We start from the raw sequence: 24,975 nt of genomic DNA, 5'->3' as shown, positions 1-24,975 counted from the left end.
TGCTTAAAAGTTCCCATAGCATGCCCTAGATGTACATGTACATTTTGAGTCATTTAGGGGTTAATATGTGCATACTATCGTAATTACAAAAATTGGTTCATTTTGATTATTGAATCCTGGTTTATTGAAACAGCACAGATGTGGCTGGGATACAACAATCTACTGCCACCCTCTGGACTACCAGACAAGTTCTTCACTAGTCTGGCATAGCGCTGTGTTCTGGATAATTCAAAAACAGTTTGGACCCGGGTGGACAATTTTTTTTATACAAAAATTGGAAAATTGCCTCCAACCTCTATTTGTCCCAGCAGGCTGTAGGAACTCACGTCTGTTCCACCTGCTACTTTGACAACTGTGCCGCTTCCCTGACGCTTCTGATATATTCGCATGTACTTGATTTGTAAGCAGCAGGTGGCTGCACTCGAGAAAAAGAAGACATTAGAAGGATGGGAGAAGTAAACTATAAATATGATAAATGCATAGAAAAGTTGAAAGAAGAAAACTTATTACATTCATTGAAAAAGCAGCAATCAGAGTATCGCTCATCAAATAGTGTAAGTGATTCTGCCGTTAATGCGAGCAGTATGATTGCCAATGGAATGCATATACTTTATTTTATTTTTTTACTTTCTGAAGGACAATCTGTAGAGGAAGAATATTCCGAGTGCTCGAAGGACTGAGCCTAGACAAGCTTTTACAAAAAATCAGACGGATGCATCAAGGGGGCTCTATGAGCGAATCACAATGTATAGCAATCAGGAAAACGAAGCAATTTGCCCTATTTTATAGCTGTAAGTGATGTGGCGGCACAGTAATGGCGCTTATTTTCTGGGTAGATTTAGTCGCAGCAATGCTATTTAGAGGAGCCATACACTGAATGCTATTGGCTTGGATCTCGAACAAGCCAACAATAGAAACCGCGTGAAGCTTTTTGATGTAAGGAATCTATTTCATTCCAAAATGATAGAAAGTTTCAGGACCTGGAGGTAGGTTTGGTAACCATCCAAATAGGACCTCTTTTTTTTTTTTTTTTTAAGTAAAATCCTTTTTATGGGTCATCTGGTAAAATGTTTTATTTTTCCATTATGCCCAAGCTGCCACATTTGAAATAATAAACTTTGATTTACCCCCCACTACGCTTTTTTCTGATGCCCCGGGCCCGATACATTACACTGCCACACAGCTATATATGAGAAAAGGTCCAGTGCAGCTTTTTAAGTGGGGACATAAGAGTGGTGTGTTTCAATCAACCAAGTGAACCTTAGTCATACTACAAAATACTAGTAAACATATGCTCTATATAGGGAAGGTAAAACTCATCACCCAAGAACATCTGTGGTGAACAAATAACCCTTTACTCTATTTAAGGGGGTATTCTGCCCCTTTCAATATGGAATAGCATGTCCAATCACGGGGGGAGGTCTATACGCGATGACCCCCTGCGATCTCCGGCCCAGCACTGTGGCGTTATGGTCACACAAGCCTGGGGCTTCCATGATGGTGATTTTTTACACCACGCCCCCTCCATTCATGTCTATGGGAGGGGGCGTGGCAGCTAGTACACAGCTATCACACCTACTCCCATAGACATGAATGGATTTGGCATGGCGGCTGTGGTCAACAGCCATCTGGCACTGCATGGAGTTCGCTCTGTGCACCGGATGAATGGGGTGACATGGCAGAGATTGTGGGGGTCCCACGCGTCCGGACCCCCAAAATCGGACGTGTTATTGCCTATCCTTTAGATAGGGGATAACTGTCTAGCAGACGAGTACCCCTAAGGAAATAAAAAGAATCTTACACACAGGTTAAAATGCAATTTATAAGTTGTTAAAACATGCAAAAATTTGTAAAATGTGCAGCAAAATATATATAACAATCATAATAACAGCAATGAGAAAATCCTAAGTAAGGACTCAGCACACTGACTATAGACGCATACTGTATAGTTAAGGTTGCCTCATTCAAAAATGTACGCCCGTAAGGTATGGACAGCTACATAGCAAATTAAAAAAATGAATAAATGAAAGCTGTCCACTTCATATGGGTATAAAGAATGAATACAAAAACTGGACAAGAGACGCAAAGCTGCTTTTGATATTTTTCGGGAGTTTCATGGGAAAAAAGTTAAATATGGAAAACAGACATTTATTCACTATTTAAAAAAATATATATATTAAAAATGGCATAAAAATAAGGCCCAATGTGTCCCATAAAAAACTGCATAAGGGCTCGTTCACACATATTTTACTCTGTGGATCCGCTAATGATACACCCCTAAAGTGTGCCTACAGATTTGCCTGCTTGGAGCGGCAATCCACTGCTACGAGCAGACACACTGATGTGAAGTGCAAGATGCCTCGCGCATGCGCGGTGTACTCGCACACATCATGGTCATTCCCCCTAGTCCCTGAGCTAGGCCAAGAGCAGCCAAGATATGCACAATTATACTGTGCATGCACGCAGTGACTCACACATCACAGTGTGTCTGCTTGAAGTGGCAGATTGCAGCTCCAAGCAGGCACATCTGAGGCACATCTGAGGAGTCCATCGTCGGCAGATCAGCAGCGTAGAATACGCTGTGGATCCGCCTGTGCGAATGAGCCCTAAAATATATTTTAATATCCAAATAAGAAGATGCTTTATATGTTTGAAATCCATATGTAAACATATATCTGGATAGGAAAGTGGTAACAATTCAGCACTTGAAGTGGTTAAACAAAGTAATGTCATGATAGTTCAGTAACTCAGGAGTTATCTGGAGTGACATAAGATGGGTATGACACACAGCTCACTTCGGCTGAGGTGGTGGAGCCTTGGCTGGTTGAAACAGGGAGCAGCATGCCACTGGGTGATGCAGCAGGCTGGACCGCCACATCAGAGCTACAGTTCTCCAGGGTCGCTTTCTGGTGATGCTGCATAAGTAGACGCAGGGCCGTGGTGCCAACATGTGGCCAGATCAACCTCCTCCGGTTGCTTGATGAAAAACTGCCACACCCCTGAGTAGCTGATTTTTCCACCAACAGCTCACACTGATTGACTGCTACTGCTGCTGACTCCAGGAACCCCTGTTTCACTACCTCCTGGGAAGGTAGGCAGCCGCAAAGCATGTGGTCTACCCCGGGCACGTTTGGCTCCAGACTTTCCACTTCTGCCACCATTCTGACAGTTAACCATGCTACCACCTAATGGCTCAGCTGCTGCCTCACGTGCAACTTGCAACCCTCTTCTCCTGATGATGATGATGATGAAGCCTCTTCTGCACCTGGCTCACAAGTGCAATCGGCTTCATCATCATCATCATCATCATCATCGAGTTGTGTCTGCACATCACTGATGTCCTCCTCAGGTTCCTCAACAGTGTCTGCTTCAGGAGCCTGAATGCTCTCAACACCACCTCCAACACCACTCTCCTCATCACTTCTTGCCTGCCTAGCATAGGAAGCGAAGGTTGTCTCCTCCACTTCTTGGCTGGGCAGTAGCTGCTGACTGTCCTCTAGATTGTCCTCACTTAATAGTGGAGCTGAACCCACAGCATGTGTTAACCTATAGATTACCCTAGGGGAACCCAAAAAATGTACCCTATTTTCCCATCTACCTATTTTCTTTATGGTGTTCCCACAAGCTTTATTAAATTAATGAAAATTGTGCATTGTAGAAAAACAGAACTTCACGCCATTAAATGTATAGCTCAGCTGCAGCTCGGTCTTGCTACTATATGTATTTTTACCATATGTAGAGGCTTTGTAGCTTGTCCTCTATTGTCTGATAATCACTGCCTAGTTTGCTGACCGTGCCTGCAGTGCACGTCTTACAAACAGAGTTGCTGCTGAGCTGTTGGTTAAAATCTTCCCTACTCTGCCCCCCTCAACATGTTTCGCTGCTCCCGCAGCTTTGTCAAGAGGTTGCCCGCCACCTCTTGCACCCAAAATTGCACTCTCTCATAATCTCACTCCCTTCCCTATTAGTGCTTCTGGGCAGGATTTGTGCCTGAGGTGAATGGCTGCTGTTCTATGCAACACACTGTGCAACACACTGCTCTCTGTCCCTCTCTGTAATAGAATGCTGTAGATAGTGACTGGGAGGTGAATCGCTGCAGTATGAATGCTTTTCTGTGAAACACACAATGCTCTCTGTCCCTCTCTCTGTGCAATAGAACACTGACTTGACTAGGAGGTAAATCACTGCTAGAAAACAGCTTTTCTGGGCAACACACAGCGCTATCTGTCTCTCTCTATCTCTCTGCAGTGAAAGGCTGAAGTGACTGGCCGCAATATGGCTGCCGATTATATAGGGCTGTGACATCCCAGGGGTGACTGGATGCTTAAAGGCTGCATGCTGCCTTCCCAGGATTCCTTGCCCCATGTCCTCACATGTGGATCTGCCATTTTAGATGCTCTGAAGCCTGAACTGCACTAAATGGAGTTTAATGAAGCCATTCACGCAATAGAATCGCGGCGATATTTACATTTGTTGCAAATCACATTTTTCCTTAAATTTGCAATGAATTTGGATTTGTCAGATTTGATTCTCTCATCCCTAGTGATTATGACTTTTAATGTTATCTTTTATTTTCACACCACCCCAGCCATATATTAAAAACTTATGTCCCAGAACAACCCCTTTAAGGATCTGTTCAGCTCTTTCTGTCTGTTTGTTTTCACTCAAAGTCTATGTTCAAAAATGACAGCATTAGGGAAAAATGCTGTGCAGGAATTACCATTTTCTGTACAGAATGTTCCGCGCTACTACATATCCCAACTGGTGCACTCAATCATATTCTCTAATATATGCCAAACAATTTGCTCCTTTCAGGGACAGTAATCAAAGCCATTTCTTTGTGGTAACGGTGACTCTGTTTACAGTTCTGTGCATGAACGGAGAAAGATGGCTTTACCCTGGAGATCCGGGCGAGAGAATGCACTAAAATTGACTCCTGTTTTGGGACTGGATTAGTAAGGAGCAAATGGCGACCATAAATCATCCCAAATAACTGATGGCTTTAAAGAATATATTATCCTGTGCCTGCATCAAATAACATCCAGGGTTTTCAGAGTTTTGTAAATTTTATTCAGATTTCATGTCAGGATTGGACTTTCAAAGGCGGGATTATAAAGAGTGCTGAGAGAGTCACAAAGCAAGCGCCCTACAAGGCTCTACAGCAGTGGTCTCCAGGTGTCACTATACTACTGAACCCAGCATTTCCTGACATGGAAATAAATAAGAGTATCAGCACTTATAGCATTTCTTTTATTTGATATCTTAGGATACATATTGGATATATTTATCCCAGGCAGGTTTACATTCGCTTACTGTGGATCTACCAATCACATGTGCTGAACTGTATCTCAAACTACCCTCAGATTGTGTCCCCTTGTATTTACTTTACTTGTCTATGACATGATGTAAAGTCACGTCCCCGTCTCGGAGGCAGCACCCGTCACAGAATGCTGGGGCTGCACCAAGATCGGTGGTGTCCCCAGCGGCAGGACCCCTGCGATCATACATCTTATCTCTTATTCTTTGGATAGGGGATAAGATGTATAAAGCTGGGATACCGCTTTAAAAACAATACTCACTCTCATCATATATTCAATGTGATTATGCTGTGATCAGATAAAACCACTATATGTGTAATGATTGTGACCTGTGCAAGATCTTTCTGGTGCCCACAACCCCATGCATACCCACAAAAAACATAGCACACAAATCAACTACCATATACTTCCCACAGTATAGATCTATTTAATACTAATACCAAAATGATACAATATTCAAAGCATTCCTGTCATTTAAGGTGACTTTTCAGATGACTTACTGTGCATGTGTTCATGAGGAGTTAAAGGAGTAGTGTCATGAAAAAACGTATCCACTATCCTGCCACCACGCCTCCCCCCCCCCATGTATCTCTATGGGAGAGCTATTCAGTGAAGGGGGCATGGGCATGGTGACATTTTCACCAGTTTTCACCTCTGTTGGCTCCTTCTCTAATTTGAAGTTGTTGCTAGTTGAGCTGTTGGGGGGAGCTTAGAATGTCTGATGTCTTTGAAACCTGCACACAGAGGACGGTTGACCCCCCCCCCCAAAAAAAAAAACAAAGAAAAAAAACACAAACACACACACAAGTATACACATATCTCTATAGAACATCCTATAACAGCATTGAGGAAATCTTTGAGCACTACTGAGCATTGTGAGCTGTGACTCAAGACATAAACTACTTTTGTACTTTCTCTGCAGTCTCCCTGTTCCAAGTATCCTGTTTTCCGCTCCGTGAACTATTTAGTCAGCTTGTTCTCCACTGGAAGTGGAGAACAAGCTAAGCAAGGACCCTTCTGCACAACTTTTTTGTGGGGTTCCAGCCAGAGTCAGTGTTGCATGGTTTATCACATTACAAGTTTAGTTAGCATAGTCTAGAGACAGCTGTCTAGAATTTTATTGGTGATAAGAGGGAAGCATTGATGCACTTTTTAGGCACAGCATGGATGCTCGGGAAGAGGCAGGCAGGCTCTCCGTGTTTGTTTACACACAGTCCAGGCTCTCTCCTGCACATAGCACTATGTAAGCCCTACCCCCACTTCCTGTCTTCTGTCCTAGTATCTCTGCTGCGAGAGACAGAAATCATTTAACAACACGAAGTGAATGGCAGACTGCAGAGTAGTGAGACTCCTAGTGAACAAGACTTTAGGGATTTTTTTCTGGGGTAAGGAGTCATTTTTGGTAAAATGAAATGATTAACAAATATGTTAAAAACCACTAAGGCTATCAAAGAGAGGGAAATTGAAATGACAGTGACCACTTAAATGAGCCATACAGTACTATATGCTTCACAGCTCACTACATTTACCAGCTACTTGCATTTGCCTAAGCAAGTGTAGATCACATCTGTGAGGTGTCCCAATTTGGGCAGGGCAGTCCCAATTTTGGGACCCCGGCCTGCCATCTTGCTTTTGGCTGCCTCTGTCCGGCTTTTGGTGCGAAGCTTTGACAGAGCAAAAAACCATTGGCTTCTTGCACATGAATCTCTCTTGGAACCATTGGAAGTCACAAGAGGCCAGTCATATCCTTAGTGCTCTGGCACACAATTCATGTCATTGTGCACTGGAGCATACAGTGGAGAAACAAGAGAAGAGATGTGGCCATGCCGAGGACTACGCAGGAGTTGGCAGGGGTAATGAATATTTTATATATATATATATATATATATATATATATATATATATATATATATATACACAAAAATCTCTGTAGAAGAGCACCGTGGTATAAGGGATTCAAGATCCAACTGGATGCATAGCTCCAGGATCAGACCAGGTCCTCATGCAATATCCAAAGAATGTGGAAGTGTGGAAGCAGCACTCCAATGAACGGTGAAAACAATATATATATATATATATATATATATATATATATATATATATATATATATATATATATATCATGTTTTTTTATTAATCTTGAGAGGGCAAAAAACCTACAGGGGGGTAGCTATTGACAGGGAGCCACCTATCTACAGGGGGACTGCTAACTACAGAAGGGCAACTACTGTATGTAGGGGATTCTGCCTACAGGAGGTAGGGGGTTCTGACTACAGGGGAACAACTATCTAGGGGAGAGGGCCATGCCTCTCTGACTGTCCCTGACTGTATGAAACACTTTTTTTTTAAATGTAATAATGCAAAGAAATATTATAATAAAGGTATGTCTGGAATATAGATGGTAATACATTACACGCTGTGTGGCCATTTTACCTTCTTTATTTCATGTACTTTACATGCTTTATTTACATAAAACTAGAAAGTCCTTTCTATTTGAGAAAAACTGCAATATTAGCCAAGTGCCTGGGCACAGTCCGCACTGCACCTGTGTCACTATCTGTCAGTATGCCATCTGCCACTTGTCATGCCCTACAATTGACACCGTTCTGTGGGCTAATGAAGTGCCCTGAAATCACTCACTATTGTATTTCTCTCTGAAATAACCCATGAAAGATGGAAAGTAAATTATTACTGCTCATTAAAGCACAATCACTGTAGGGCCCAGTGGTCTGCGAGCACTATGTGGCAGTTTATTAAATATATAAAAGACACTCAACGCTGCTCAAGTAATTCAGGAAATATTGAAGTTAATGTCATTCTTTGTCACAGTTGCTATGGCAGCCGCATAATCACCATTTGCCGCTTTATCAATACAAATCTGATTGAAAACTGTAGGAGGCAAATGTGTGTTACTATACAGTGGAGCCAGACTATTCTTCTTATACATTTATTGTAAATATTAGGATGACAATGAAGATGCAAATAAGAAAGCACTATGATCACATAATTAAGGGGGTACTCTGGCAAAAAAACAAACAAACATATTATCCCCTTTCCAGAGCGACCCCCGGCGATCTCTGGTGCGGCACCCCAGTCATCCATGCAGAGTGAACTCCGCTCAGTGCCGGATGACTGGCGACTACAGCTGCCACACCACTTCCCTTCATGTCTATGTGAGGAGGATTGATGTCTACGTAGTAGCTGAATAGGTGACTGAAGCATGAGGAGACCATATAGTGGCTGAATGGCACAGCCTGGAGCTGGCGGCAGATGAGAAGACCATATAGTGGCTGAATGGTACAGATTGGAGTTGGCGGCATCATGAGTAGAACATATAGTGGCTGAATGGCACAGCCTGGAGTTGGCGGCAGCATGAGTAGAACATATAGTTGCTGAATGGCACATCCTGGAGTTAGCGGCATGAGGAAACCATATAGTGGCTGAATGGCACAGCCTGGAGGTGGCTGAAGCATGAGAATACCATTTAGTGGCTGAATGGCACAGCCTAGAGGTGGCTGAAGCATGAGGAGGCCATATAGTGGCTGAATGGCAAAGGCAGGAGTTTGCGGCAGATGAGGAGGCCATATAGTGGCTGAATGGCACAGCCTAAAGGTGGCAGCAGCATGAGTAGAACATATAGTGGCTGAATTGCACAGCCTGGAGTTGGCAGCATGAGGAGACCATATAGTGGCTGAATGGCACAGCCTGGAATTGGCAGAAACATGAGGAGACCATATAGTAGCTGAATGTCACAGCCTGGAGGTGGCTGACGCATGAGGAGACCATACAATGGCTATATGGAACAGCCTGGGGGTGGCTGAAGCATGAGGAGACCATATAGTGGCTGAATGGCACAGCCTGGAGGTGGCTGAAGCATGAGGAGACCATATAGTGGCTGAATGGCACAGCCTAAAGGTGGCTGAAGCATAAGGAAACCATATAGTGGCTGAATGGCACAGCCTGGAGGTGGATGAAGCATGATGAGACCATATAGTGGCAGAATGGCACAGCCTGGAGTTGGCAGAAACATGAGGAGCCCATATAGTAGCTGAATGTCACAGCCTGGAGGTGGCTGACGCATGAGGAGACCATTTAGTGGCTGAATAGCACAGCCTGAAGTTGGCAGCATGAAGAGACCATTTAGTGGCTGAATGGCACAGCCTGGAGGTGGCTGAAGCATGAGGATATCATATAGTGGCTGAATGGCACAGCCTGGAGTTGGCGGCAGATGAGGAGACCATATAGTGGCTGAATGGCACATCCAGGAGTTGATGGCATGAGAAGGCCATATAGTGGCTGGATGGCAGAGCCTGGAGTTGGCAGAATCATGAGGAGACCATATAGTGGCTGTGATATGGATTTTTTCAGTTACCTTGTAACTATCTTACTCCCGGTTAAATCCGTATAAAGAATTCTAGATACCGAAGTATACCAAAGTAAATCAAACAGAGCCATGTCAAAGTTCTGCTTTCACTGAACTTTATTGCAAACCGTTCAACCTTATATCACCACTGCAGTTAACAAAAGTTCCCATGCTCACTAGGGGGGTGTTCTTAGTCCTAGCATCCATATAAGGTATAGTCCTTTGTTAAACTTCAGCGGGCTTCAAAACCTCTTGGGTGTTGACCAGCAATATCCTCTATTCGATGGTGGGGGCCAAACAGGAAGGAGCAGAGTAGCACGAGGAGAACGGAGAATTTTGTCCCAAAAATGTTCAAAAATGTTGTCCCAAAAAGTGGTGTGGTGGTTGGCAAGACTAGTACCCGGTGATGAAGGGGGGTGAAAAGGCCTGATGCGGAGGAATGTTTGTAACTGGGGAGCAGTGCCTTAAATCTGTTTGGCACTATCCATATTTGTGAAGTGTTGGTGTGGCACCATGGTCAATTTACTCTGATGCATCAGGCATTGGTGGGTGAAAATCCTGGCTGATCCATGCCTGATCCAACTTCACAAAGGTCAGTCTCTCCACATTTTTCGCGGAGAGACGAGTTCTGCTTGGGGTGACTATGGCCCCCAAAGCACTAATCATCCACTCTGATGTCACACTACTGGCCGGGCAGGTCAACTTTTCCAGGACAAACTCTGCTAGTTGCGGCCACAAATCAAGTTTGGCTGCTTATAAGTCCAGCGGATCTTCAAGGTGTGTTGGCATGGGCATGTCAAGGTATGCCACCACCTGCTGGTTCAGGTCCTGCTCCAGGTCTACCTGCTGCTGATGAGTTGCTTCACTATGCAGGTGAAGAAAGGTACTCATCAGCGACTGTAGACTCAGGCTGCTGCTGATGGAGCTGGTACTGCTCCTGCCACCCCTCCCCAGCAGCTATGGCAGTGGAAGGTGAGTGCAAAGGGCCCCCCGAGTCAGACTATACATCGGCCAACTGACTACGTAGGATGTCTCTGTAGTAGATCAGCTTGTCCTTCCTCTCAGTGGGTGTAAAAAAGGCCCCCATTTTGTGGCGGGAATGAGGGTACAATAAGGTGGAGAGCCGAAAGTCATCCCGCTACCGAATGGTGACAATTCGGTGGACACTACGCATGTAAGTGAGCATGCATCATGCCATTTGTGCAAGTGACTCGGAGGGACTATCTGCCTCCATCTCCACTGCATATTGCCACGGTGTGTCTGGGTCCTCTGTCTTGCCTTCCTTATAACCCTCTAGGTTCTTTGGCTGCTCCTGCTCCTCCTCTCCTGTCCGATGACTATAAAAAACACCCATTTGGCGAAATCTAAACTGTGCTCCAATAATAATAAATAAAGAAATACGTAGGTGCACTCACCGATCGGCGGAGACAGCTGCGTGGCGGGGTCCGGTTCACGGGGAGCTGGATCAGGAAGAGGCTACGCCGGCAGTTTCGCACGTAAGTGCATGCTTTTTCTGGCACTTACATGCGAAACTGCCGGCGTAGCCTCCGAGCGCCACACTTCCTGCGCCGATGCTGAGATCCAGCTCCCTGTGAACCGGACCCCGCCACGCAGCTGTCTACATAGTGCAGCTATGTATTTCTTTATTCATTATCATTGATACTTCATGCTTGTGTGTGTGCCCCCCGCAGGAGACACACAGTTAGGTACCGGGATCAAGCCACATTCCAGTCCAGGTGAAGTTTGCCTATAGTGTGCTCTGCCTTTTCTCGCCTATTTTTATCTAAACTGTGCTCCATTGTGCCCTTCCCCCTCCTCCTCCAGTTCAGCCCCCACAGGGCTCATGTGGCCATGAGATGTAGGCTATGAAGACGATGTAGGTGACTTACTAATAATGTGGCAGTGTCACGTATGAGCTGCCACTGGTTGACATTGAAGATAAACAGGGGAGTACCCCTATCCACTTGGATCATCAATAAATCAGTGATGGCTTTTCTCTGTTCGTATAGTCGGTCCAACATATGGAGGGTGAAAGTGTGGCAACGTCGCAAATCACACTATGTTGGGGGATACCATTCTGATGTTGAAGCTCAAGGAGGGTGTGCTTTGCAGTGTACGAGTGGCTGAAGTGCATGCAAAGTTTCCTTCCCATTGTTAGGATGTGTTGCAAATGGGAGGAACACTTTAGGAACCACTTGACAACCGGATTGAACATGTGTGCCATGCAGGGTGCATGGCTCAGCCTTCCCTGTAGCAGCGCAGACAAGATGTTCTTCCCATTGTCGGTCACCATGGTTCCCATTTCCAGTTTTCGTGGAGTAAGCCATGATTCGAATTCCTTATGAATTACTTTTAGCAGTCCTTCCCCTGTGTTATTCGCAAAGGCAAACCATGTGAAGAACGGTGTGACACCGTCGTGGCCTGCACACATGGTATGCTGAAGGGGCACTGAGACTTGTCTGGGCAGTGGAGGCTGAGGACACGATGGAGGATGAGGAGGTGGAGTCACACACTGTCACAGGGCCAACGGCCTGAGAGCATAGCAGGGGCGTCACTACGTTAAAACTTTCGGGGCACCTGCCCTGAATCCAGGGGCGGACAAATCACATGTGCAGCATGTTCAGCTGCACAGGGGCCCCCCCACTACACATGGACCCTAAAGCACTGGCCAAGGGCCCCCTTGAGAGAGAGGTGCAGCTGGTGAGGATCCAGGACAGTTGTTCCGATCCCCACTCAGACAAGCGCTATTTGTTTTTTTACAATCCCTGCGCTGCTCCTGCTCCGGTATCATTAGGGAGACAGGCAGTAGAGCAGGGATGAAGGTATCTGATTCATGGCTCCGCCCCCAGCACAGGAAGAGGACGGAGGCCTCCCAGGAGCACAGCCGCTGTGAGGGTAAGTTATGTCCCCTGTCCTGCCTCTCTTCTCACTAGCAGTATACTTGGGGCTGGGGGGTAGCAGTCCAGTGGGGTCACTCTCCCTGCTCCGGTGTCCAAAGGTCACCTACAGGTCACATTACAAGAACAATTTTTGGGAAAATTTGTGGCAAAAATGGTGCGGTTTTTACGGTGATTTAGAAAAATCGCGGTAAAACTGCGCCATTTTTGCAGCGATTTTTCAAAAAATTGTTCTTGTAATGTGACCTGTAAGTGACCTGTGGACCCCAGAGGAGGGAAAGTGACCCCAATGGGGCCACAACATGTGGACACACTGCTTGTTTATTTATCATTAATCCATTAAGGCAGTGTTTCCCAACCAGGGAGCCTCTAGCTGTTGCAAAACTACAACTTCCGGACAGCTAAAGACTGTCCGGGCATGCTGGGAGTAATTTTGCAACAGCTGGAGGCACACTGGTTGGTAAACACTGAGATAGATAGATTGACTGGGCATAGATACCTTGGTTGGTAAAAATATACCCATGTCCTATCTATCATCTATCTATCTATCTATCTATCTATCTACTGTATCTATCTTATATCTATCTATCTCTATCTATCATCTATCTATCTATCTATCTATCTATCTATCTATCTATCTATCTCACATCTATCTATCTCATATCTATCTATCTATCTCATATCTATCTATCTCATATCTATCTATCTATCTATCTATCTTTCCATCCATCTCATATCTATATATCTATCCCATATCAATCTCATATCTATCTGTCTATCTATCTCATATCTATCCATCTATCTATCTATCTATCTATCTCATATATATATATATATATATATATATATATATATATATATATATATATATTTCACATCTATCTATCTATCTATCTATCTCACATCTATCTATCTCATATCTATCTATCTATCTATCTTACATCTATCTATCTATCTCATATCTATCTATCTATCTCATATCTATCTATCTATCCATCCATCTCATATCTATCTATCTATCTATCTGTCTATCTATCCATCCATCTCATATCTATATATCTATCTCATATCCATCTCATATCTATCTGTCTATCTATCTCATATCTATCTATCTATCTATCTATTTATTTATCTTTCTATCTATCTATATCCATCTCATATCTATCTATCATCTATCTATCTATCTTTCTATCTATTTATCTATCTATCTAATATCTATCTATTTTATATCTTTCTATCTCATATCTATCTATCTATCTCATATCTATCTATCTATCTATCTATCTATCTAGAAGACAAAATAAGAGGCAGCACTCCTAGCAATGGTGAGGTGGGTGCAAACAGATGAGGTCCAGGTCACGGAGCTCGTAGCGTCAATAACTTAGAAAAAACTGTAGCACTCGCAGAGTAGTGGAAAACGGTATAGAAGTTTATTCCAGCTTAGACATCAAGGCAACGTTTCGGCTGCATGCAAGCAGCCATGTTCAAGCAATTACATTGTGCACAAGATCACATTAAATATGGTGGAGGGGATGATCTCATAATGACATCAGTAATTTGCATAAGAAACAAAACAATGGTACACATGTACTATATAATGGAATCGAGACATGTCAGGTACACAATAAACATATGGCAGGAGTGTACTACCTGACATGTAGTTAATACAGTGGTAACATGTGAGCAAACATCAGTGCGTTAGTGGTAATAAAGAAAATAATAAACTTACAGTGACGGAAGCTCTGGGCGAGGCCTGCATAGCATAGTAAAGAAGCGCCGGAAGCAACGTCACTCCGTGACTATCGCGCCAGCCGCTATCGGAAGTAAACAAAGCTGGACTATGGGGACAACCGGAAGCATGTCACCATGCAAGCGCACACCGCAGCGTCTGGGAAAGAACCCACTGCGCATGCGCACTAGTGTTACGAGGGACACAAGCGCCATGGAGAGAATGGGCAACCAGGCCATTGTGGTGCGCAGGCGCACAGGTGCTGGGAAGCAAGTGCTGGCAGGTTGATGCGGGCAAGGGAATAGTAAGGCATAATTATATGCAAGTAAATGTTGTGGTGGATTTAAATCAGAGGGGTCAACCCAGGCAATAGAGCCATACATAATGGACAGTGTACTCCTAAACCACCTCGGGAATTATGTCACCAACCCGGGATGTGGATGGTCCCCGGTGGCTGACAAAAGGGGAACCCGGGAGTCCAACCTCAGGTCAAGGGCAACCGGGTCGCCCAAACCCTGTCACTGGTGGTGGCCACAAGGTGCCATTGGATGTGTCCCACTCACCTGAGAATGCATACATGACCCATGTTAAAACCACATGTGGAAATAAACGAGAAGACAAGAGAGCAAAACGCCACATGCCACATAAATATAACCAGGCCAAGCTAACTGAGGATGAAACAAGATTCTGTATATTTATGAGGTTGTCCTAGTAGCCCGCAAAGTTGGTTGAAGAAAAAAGAGTGTCTAAATTATATGCAGGGTCCGCCACGCCGTATCTGTAAGGACATAAAAAAGAGGAGATAAATATTTCAAAAGCAAAATGTAATCCAAACATAAACAGGGGGGCAATCTACACAAACTCTTAGTGTTGACAGAGATTATACAGTAATAATAGGAAACTCTACATTCAAACCATGTGGTTTTAAAGATTGCAGCTCGAATATCCAACGTAGCTCACGCTGGTGGAGAGCTCTTAAGCGGTCTCACCCTCTCCTTAATGGAGGGATATGGTCAATAAGAGCGAACCTAAGGTCCCGCTCAGAGTGACCCTTTTCAACAAAGTGTTTATGTACGGGGAGGTCTAAACGTCCCTTAAGGATCGTGTATCTATGTTGGTTGAACCGTGTACGGAACTCCCCAGTGGTTTCTCCAACATACAAAATATTGCAAGGACAGGTTAAAATGTATATGACAAATGAAGACGTGCATGTGAGATAATGTTTAATGACATAAGTTTTGTTTGTCTGAGGATGTTTGAAGATGGGACCTTTAAGCATCTTCGGGCAGTTGATGCAGTGGCAGCATGGATAGCAGAGCCCTTGCTCTTAACTGTCAGATACCGTTGACCTGTAGATGGGGTGGTAGAAACGTCAGCTTTCACTAATTTATCCCGTAAATTAGGCAGCCGTTTGTATGACATGATTGGAGGAGAACAGAACTCTTGTATAATGGAAAATGCTTGGTGAAGAATGTGCCAGTGTTTGCGGGTAATATTAGAGATGGCGGTCATTAAACTGAGTAACAAAAGGAATGCGGTTTGAGACTGACTTGGTGGACGTATGATGTACAAGTGGAGAGAGCTTCAGTTTTGCACTGTGCAACCAGTTGCTGGGAGTAGCCCCTTCTAATAAAATTGTTGGCCATTGTGTCAAGGGTGGAAGAAATCAATGTGTCATCACTCACAATTCGGTGTTCGAAGCATCTGGCTCCGTGGCAATGACTTCACCATGGGTCTTGGGTGTCTGCTGTTGTAATGTAAGATTGAGTTGCAATCAGTAGTCTTTGTGTATAAGCAAGTAGATAATTGGCCAGCGTTGATGGATACGAGTGTATCAAAGAATTGTACTGAGGTACAGGAATAGTTGAGGGTATCTATCTATCTATCTATCTATTTCATATGTATCTATCTATCTCATATCTATCCATCTATCTCGTATCTATCTATCTCATATCTATCTATCTATCTATCTATCTCTCATATATATCTATCTATCTATCTCATATCTATCTATCTATCTATCTATCTCATATCTATCTATCTATCTATCTATCTATCTCATATCTATCTCTTTACCATGAGAACTGTGAACTTATGGAACAGTCTACCTCAGGAACTGGTCACAGCAGGAAAAATTAACAGCTTTAAAACAGGATTAGATACATTCCTGGAACAAAATAACATTAATGCTTATGAAGAAATATTAAATCCCATCCCTTCCCCAATATCGCGCCACACCCCTACCCTTCAATTCCCTGGTTGAACTTGATGGACGTATGTCTTTTTTCGACCGTACTAACAATGTAACTAACTATGTAACTATGTAACTAACTATGTATCTATCTATCTCATATCTATCTATCTCATATCTCATATTTATCTCCTACCTGAACAATTTATCTGCTATCTGTGTCCGCCCCTGCCCGAATGTATGAACTCCCTGCTGTGTCTGTGCTGGCAAACAGTAGCCGCGCAACCAGGCTGCTGTTTGCCAGTGGCAGCGCGCCGGTGGGACACCTGCTTTATTGATTACAGTACCGTAGGGCAGGCCCTTTAACAGACCAGGGGCTGCTGGTAACAGACGTGCATGCCGCGGTGCACGTCTGTTATCAGGGACAGAAGCAGTGGCAGATCGACCTGAAAATTCCCCCAAACCCCTTCCCTTCCGCACTATAGCAATTCCCCCAATCCCGCACCCTTCTCGCACGCCGTTCCATTTTTGCAAAGTGAGCGCCGCGGGGACACCATCCACTGCAGGCGCGATGACATCACATCATCGCGTCGGCTCGTGGAGATCACGTCCCCGCAGCTCACACTTTGCAAGAATGGAACAGCGTGTGAGAAGGGTGACGCTGTGGAGGGGAAAGCTGCAGAGTCAGACAGAGATGGAGTGCTATATGGTACAGGGGAATTATTAAAACGGGGGGGGGGGGGACACATTATAAGTGAGGGGCACATAACAGGGGGTCACAATATGTGACAGGCACATGACCCCTAACATATAATACCCCCCTGTCATCTGCCCCTCTCATATAACGGCCCTTTGTCATGTGCCACATCATATATAAGGGCCTTTTTATGTGTATCTGCCCCCATGCAACCGCCCCTGAGGGCAAATGTCTGGGGCCCTTATATATGATGTGGCACATGACAAAGGGGGCCATTATATATGAGGGACAGATGACAGGGGGGTATTATATGTTAGGGGTCATGTGCCTGCCACATATAATGACCCCCTGTTATGTGCCCCTGACTTATAATGTGCCCTTTTATGTGTAAGTCAGGGGCAGATGTCAGAGGGCCATTATATGTGAGGGGCACATGACAGGGGCCATTTTAAGTGAGGGGCAAATGTCAAGGGGGCATTATATGTGGCGGGCACATGACAGGGTGGCTCCCCTGTCATGTGCCCCCTACATATAATGCCCCCTTGACATTTGCCCCTCACTTATAATGCCCCCTGTCATGTACCCCTCACATGTAATACCACCCTGTCATCTGCCCCTCACATATAATGGCCCCTTGTCATGTGCCCCTCACATATAATGGCCCCCTGACATTTGCTCTTCACCTATAATGCCCCCCCCTGTCATTTTCCCCTCACATTCTTTAGAGTTGTTGTATTCCAATGTTAAACATTGGAATACAACAAGTATAAAGAATGTATTCCAAGAGAGCACAACGGCTTAGGACATCAAAACACAGCGCTATCATTCCTCTTCCGACACTAGCCATCCCTCCACAGAGTGTTTCAGATCTTCATCTGTAGATCACTAATAATAAGACTAAGACTATTATACTTTGAAAACGGGTGCAGCAAAGCTGTAACTCAGAATATGCTACCATCGGTATAGCTCCGTCGGGAGCCAGCTCAGTTGATGCCGACATTCAGAAACAGTGTAACAAAGTTATATAGAGATGCTGCTCCTGGATCTTAGGAACTAAGAGTAGGTAGTCACTTGGAGTATTTAATTTTTTTTATGAATGAACTACTGATGTGAGAGCCACACATGTCAGTTAGCAGTGCTACATCAGCGCATGTCTATGACAGATCTTAAGTACCACCTGACACTGTTTAAGGCGTCCATCTTTTATTATATAAGGCTGTTATTTTATAATGTCTGTATAAGCACCAAGGTCATTGAGAAAGAGGTATCCTAAACCTCGAAACGCGTCTGTCTTAGGTGAATAAAGAAAATTTTTATTGTACCAGTGACTTCTGAAGCTTATTGCAACGGGTGGCGCCGAGGATCCAGAGTTTTTTTTCCCCTTCTATCCTGATTATCTACTATCGAGTGAGGCTACCACCTCCTCGACATCTCTGGACGGCTGCACCGTTACTTCCGCACCGAGACAATCCAGGTTGCTGCATGCCTAATGCAACCAGGCAAAGTGAGTGGTTATTGCATATACCGCTCACTCTAAATATTTACATCTGATCAAACGTACTGCCCTATGAGAGCTCTGTCTTTTTTTCATTCTTATACAGTACAAATATTATGTGGGGGGGGGGGGGGGGCAGAGTGTTTACCCCAGAAATTCTTTATATATACACTATACCTCTGGAATGCTAGTTTGGTTTTTATGGGCCACAATACATTGTGGTATTGTATTTAGACGATGCACGGCAAGGTTATATTCAGAGAGTGCAGTATGTGGTAGTGTTATATTCAGACAGTGCAGTATGTGGCAGTATTATATTCATCAATCCCCAAACAGACCAATATATATGGAGGGGTCAATCAATATTTCCCATAGATTCCTATTTGGAACCCAAAAATCCCTATGTTCCCATATATTAGTATAATCAGTGTTCCCACAAGCTTTATTAGAAAATTACTAAATTGTAACAAAAAAGAAGAATTTGCACACACTTTAAAATTACACTCAGCTCGGGCCAGTTACATAGCTTTTCTAAGATCTATGATTTTGGGGAGTTATACTCCTCTCTTGCTGATATTTTTTAGGAAAGCATGCCTGCAGTTACATGCTATTCCATTTGCTGGCCTCCGCTAGTGCGATTAAAAAAGTCCCTACTCTGCCCCCCTCGACATGTTTCGCTACTAAGTAGCTTTATCAAGAGGTAGCGGGCATATGAGCACGTGCGCCATCTTTGCTTTATTTATAGACTTCCTCCAATATCAGCGTGATTGCTTCTTTAAGTTTATCACCTATCAGTGGTTTTCCTCTACACAAATGCTTTTACGATTGGTTATGCCATGATTGATGTTTGCCCTAACCAATCGGATCTCAATTCCATCTGGGCCAATAGAATCTTAGGCTTAATCCCAAGCTCTTCATTGGTAGTGTCAGTGACACGTCATCTGCGCATTCCCGTCTGCGCACGGACTTAGAGCCTGGGCAGCATATCATCGCCTGCGCAGTCTTGTTTGCGCTGGAACTTAGGTATTTGTTTTCTATTTCTCACTGCGCACACTCCGGGACTTATATTCCGCTGCGTCTTTTTTTCGGGACTTAAGATTCCCGTGTCATACTTAAATTCTACTGCGCAGACTCCAGGACTTGAACTTTTTTTTGTTCAGTAACCTCTATTCTGGGTACGCATGCGCCCGGACTTGAATTCTCATCTCTTTATTCCTAAGTTGATCTACTGAGGTTCCTAAACCCCAGCACATCCTTGAATTTGTTCTCCCAAGGTCCAAATAATTGTGCCTCAGGTAATGTATTGTGCCCATATGACAGTGATAGACCCTGATGTTATTGGTCATATATTATTTTTGGAAGAGGGGGCTATTTCTCTAGAATAAATCGTTTGTAACCACTGATAGTAGTTAGTGCATGGGGGACAGATGTATGAACCGGCTATGTTTGTGTTAGGTTGAACGTATTTATTATTTATATTCCCCATATCTTGTTATCAATGATATCCACCAACTGATAACCAATTCAGATCAATATTCTATTGTTATTTATTTACCTTTTAATGGATAATATCTGTATATTTACTTCTCCAAATTCTTCTGACTCAATTAATATTCTATGTACTACTATCATCCACATACCAGGTTAATCATCGTCACCCCCTCATTACTCTGATTTTTATCAACACCCTACCTCTATCCATATTGATGGATGTGCCTGTGTTAACTTAGATTCCACTATATGTATAATCTTATATTATTATATTTGGTTATTTATTCATAGTAACCATATACAATGGATCCCATTATTTATTCGTTTTGATTTTTGTTGTTTTTTTAGAATTCATACACGTCTACTCCCACTCATGGCCCGGATGGATCTCTCTCAAGGTAAGTGTCTTATTGATATATCTTATTGTATGTTCTATCTCGATTGATTAATTATTAGTCCACTGTAGATCTGACCGCTTGTTATCTGCATTCCAAAGTAGTCTATCTAATTTTTTGTTTTTCAGTGTTAATTCTTCCTCTAATTCAGTTTCCACTCTATTATTCGATGTCGTGTTATAATTTTATTTGGATAGTTTTGATTCTAAGGCAGGTTTACAGAAAGGCTGAAAAGGTAAATCCCTCATTCAGGCGTTGAGGGCTCAATGATTTGAGCCTGTATATCCAAATTGCTTCTTCCTTTAGCAATTTTTTATCTAGGTTACCACCTCTGGGACCCATTCTGGGTTTAATAAAACCCCAGAATTTTAAGCACGTTACATCTCCTTTGTGGATGTCCCTTATATGTCTTGCTAATGGGGTATCTGCACCCGTCCTAATTGTGCTTAAATGTTGTGACACTCGCCTCCGTAATTGCTGAATCGTTTTACCGACATACAGCTTGGGACATCCACATTCAGCAATGTATACAACCCCTGTCGTTTGGCAATTTATGAAGTCTCTGATTTCCAATACTTGGCCAATCTTAGTAGCAGACAGTGACATCAGGGAAGTACTTACCCCTTACCCCAGCATCACGTATCGGCGAGGACGGAACATCAGGGAGCATGTGGTGAGAAGTCACTATCAAGAAAAACGGAGAGAGGCATCATGGTTAGAATCTGGTACCAAGGGATCATACCCGTGTAGTACGTGTACTTTTTGTAAATTCATACCAAAGAAAAAGAACTTCACAAACCCAGTTGACGGGCGAGTATTGGAAATCAGAGACTTCATAAATTGCCAAACGACAGGGGTTGTATACATTGTTGAATGTGGATGTCCCAAGCTGTATGTCGGTAAAACGATTCAGCAATTACGGAGGCGAGTGTCACAACATTAAAGCACAATTAGGACGGGTGCAGATACCCCATTAGCAAGACATATGAGGGACATCCACAAAGGAGACGTAACGTGCTTAAAATTCAGGGGTTTTATTAAACCCAGAATGGGTCCCAGAGGTGGTAACCTAGATAAAAAATTGCTAAAGGAAGAAGCAATTTGGATATACAGGCTCAAATCATTGAGCCCTCAAGGCCTGAATGAGGGATTTACCTTTTCAGCCTTTCTGTAAACCTGCCTTAGAATCAAAACTATCCAAATAAAATTATAACACGACATTGAATAATAGAGTGGAAACTGGATTAGAGGAAGAATTAACACTGAAAAACAAAAAATTAGACTACTTCGGAATGCAGATAACAAGCGGTCAGATCTACAGTGGACTAATAATTAATCAATCGAGATAGAACATACAATAAGATATATCAATAAGACACTTACCTTGAGAGAGATCCATCCGGGCCATGAGTGGGAGTAGACGTGTATGAATTCTAAAAAAACAACAAAAATCAAAACGAATAAATAATGGGATCCATTGTATATGGTTACTATGAATAAATAACCAAATATAATAATATAAGATTATACATATAGTGGAATCTAAGTTAACATAGGCACATCCATCAATATGGATAGAGGTAGGGTGTTGATAAAAATCAGAGTAATGAGGGGGTGACGATGATTAACCTGGTATGTGGATGATAGTAGTACATAGAATATTAATTGAGTCAGAAGAATTTGGAGAAGTAAATATACACATATTATCCATTAAAAGGTAAATAAATAACAATAGAATATCGATCTGAATTGGTTATCAGTTGGTGGATATCACTGATAACAAGATATGGGGAATATAAATAATAAATACGTTCAACCTAATACAAACATAGCCGGTTCATACATCTGTCCCCCATGCACTAACTACTATCAGTGGTTACAAATGATTTATTCTAGAGAAATAGCCCCCTCTTCCAAAAATAATATATGACCAATAACATCAGGGTCTATCACTATCATATGGGCACAATACATTACCTGAGGCACAATTATTTGGACCTTGGGAGAACAAATTTGAGGATGTGCTGGGGTTTAGGAACCTCAGTGTCACGATGCCGGCTGGCAGGAGGTGGATCCTCTGTGCCAGAGAGGGATAGCGAGGACCGTGCTAGTGGACCGGTTCTAAGACACTACAGGTTTTCACCAGAGCCCGCCGCAAAGCGGGATGGTCTTGCTGCGGCGGTAGTGACCAGGTCGTATCCACTAGCAACGGCTCACCTCTCTGGCTGCTGAAGATAGGCGAGGTACAAGGGAGTAGGCAGAAGCAAAGTCGGACGTAGCAGAAGGTCGGGGGCAGGCGGCAAGGTACGTAGTCAGGGGAGATAGCAAAGTTCTGGTACACAGGGTATAAACACACAAAAACGCTTTCACTAGGCTCTAGGGCAACAAGATCCGGCAAGGAAGTGCAAGGGAGGAGACTAGATATAGCCAGGAAACAGATGGGAACCAATTAAGCTAATTGGGCCAGGCACCAATCATTGGTGCACTGGCCCTTTAAGTCTCAGGGAGCTGGCGCGCGCGCGCCCTAGAGAGCGGAGCCGCGCGCGCCAGCACATGACCGCAGGAGACGGGAACGGGTAAGTGACCTGGGATGCGATTCGCGAGCGGGCGCGTCCCGCTGTGCGAATCGCATCTCCAACGGCCATGACAGGGCAGCGCTCCCGGTCAGCGCTGACCGGGGAGCTGCAGGGAGAAAGGCGCCGTGAGCGCTCCGGGGAGGAGCGGGGACCCGGAGCGCTAGGCGTAACAGTACCCCCCCCCTTAGGTCTCCCCTTCTCTTTATCGGGTAACTGCCTCCCCAGGGATGAGGACACCGGGAAAGGAAGGAGGGATTCCTCAACGGCAGGCAGAACCGCAGGAGTAGGAATGGGGAGAGAGGGCAGAGGGCGAGACCTGGCACGGGGCAGTGTGACACCAGGACGAGGGCCATGAGGGGACACAGAAGCTTGCCTGGGAGGGGGGGAGGGGCATTTCCTGTGGCAGGCAGAGTCCTTAATGACCTTAGGGGGACCGGATACAGGAGGAACCACAGAGTTACGGCAAGGGTTACTGGGAACCGGTTTTAGACAGTTCTTGGCACAAGAGGACCCCCAACTCTTGATCTCCCCAGTGGACCAATCCAGGGTTGGGGAATGAAGTTGAAGCCAGGGAAGTCCAAGGAGAATTTCCGAGGTGCAATTGGGGAGGACCAAAAGTTCAATCCTCTCGTGATGAGATCCGATGCTCATAAGAAGGGGCTCCGTGCGGAAACGTATGGTACAGTCCAACCTGGCTCCGTTGACCGCGGAGATGCGGAGTGGCTTGACAAGACGGGTCACCGGAATATGGAATTTATTCACAAAGGACTCCCGAATAAAATTCCCAGAAGCTCCAGAGTCCAGACAGGCCACGGCTGAGAGGGGAGAGCTGGCTGAAGTGGAAATCCGAACAGGTACCGTGAGACGTGGAGAAGCCGACTTGGCATCAAGAGACGCCACACCCACGAGAGCTGAGTGTGAGCGTGCGTTTCCCAGACGTGGAGGACGGATTGGGCAATCCAGCAGAAAATGTTCAGTACTGGCACAGTACAAACAAAGATTCTCTTCCTTACGGCGATTCCTCTCTTCCAGGGTCAGGCGAGACCGATCCACTTGCATGGCCTCCTCGGCGGGAGGCCTAGGCGCAGATTGCAGTGGAGACTGTGGGAGAGGTGGCCAGAGATCTAAGTCTTTTTCCTGGCGGAGCTCTTGATGCCTCTCAGAAAAACGCATGTCAATGCGAGTGGCTAGATGAATGAGTTCATGCAGGCTAGCAGGAGTCTCTCGTGCGGCCAGAACATCTTTAATGTTGCTGGATAGGCCTTTTTTAAAGGTCGCGCAGAGAGCCTCATTATTCCAGGAAAGTTCAGAAGCAAGAGTACGGAATTGTATGGCGTACTCGCCAACGGAGGAATTACCCTGGACCAGGTTCAGCAGGGCAGTCTCAGCAGAAGAGGCTCGGGCAGGTTCCTCAAAGACACTTCGAATTTCCGAGAAGAAGGAGTGTACAGAGGCAGTGACGGGGTCATCACGGTCCCAGAGCGGTGTGGCCCATGACAGGGCTTTTCCAGACAGAAGGCTGACTACGAAAGCCACCTTAGACCTTTCAGTAGGAAACTGATCCGACATCATCTCCAGATGCAGGGAACATTGGGAAAGAAAGCCACGGCAAAACTTAGAGTCCCCATTAAATTTGTCCGGCAAAGACAGGCGGAGGCTAGGAGTGGCCACTCGCTGCGGAAGAGGTGCAGGAGCTGGCGGAGGAGATGGTTGCTGCTGCTGTAACTGAGACTGAATCTGCTGTAGCTGCGACTGGAGTTGCTGAGTCATGGTGGTCAAGTACGACAGCTGGTGATCTTGTTGGGCAATCTGTCGGGCTTGCT

This window comes from Hyla sarda, chromosome 1, assembly GCF_029499605.1.
Source record: "Hyla sarda isolate aHylSar1 chromosome 1, aHylSar1.hap1, whole genome shotgun sequence".
NCBI lineage: Eukaryota > Metazoa > Chordata > Amphibia > Anura > Hylidae > Hyla > Hyla sarda.
The sequence above is the reverse complement of the archived record's forward strand: the minus strand, read 5'-3'. Positions refer to the sequence as shown.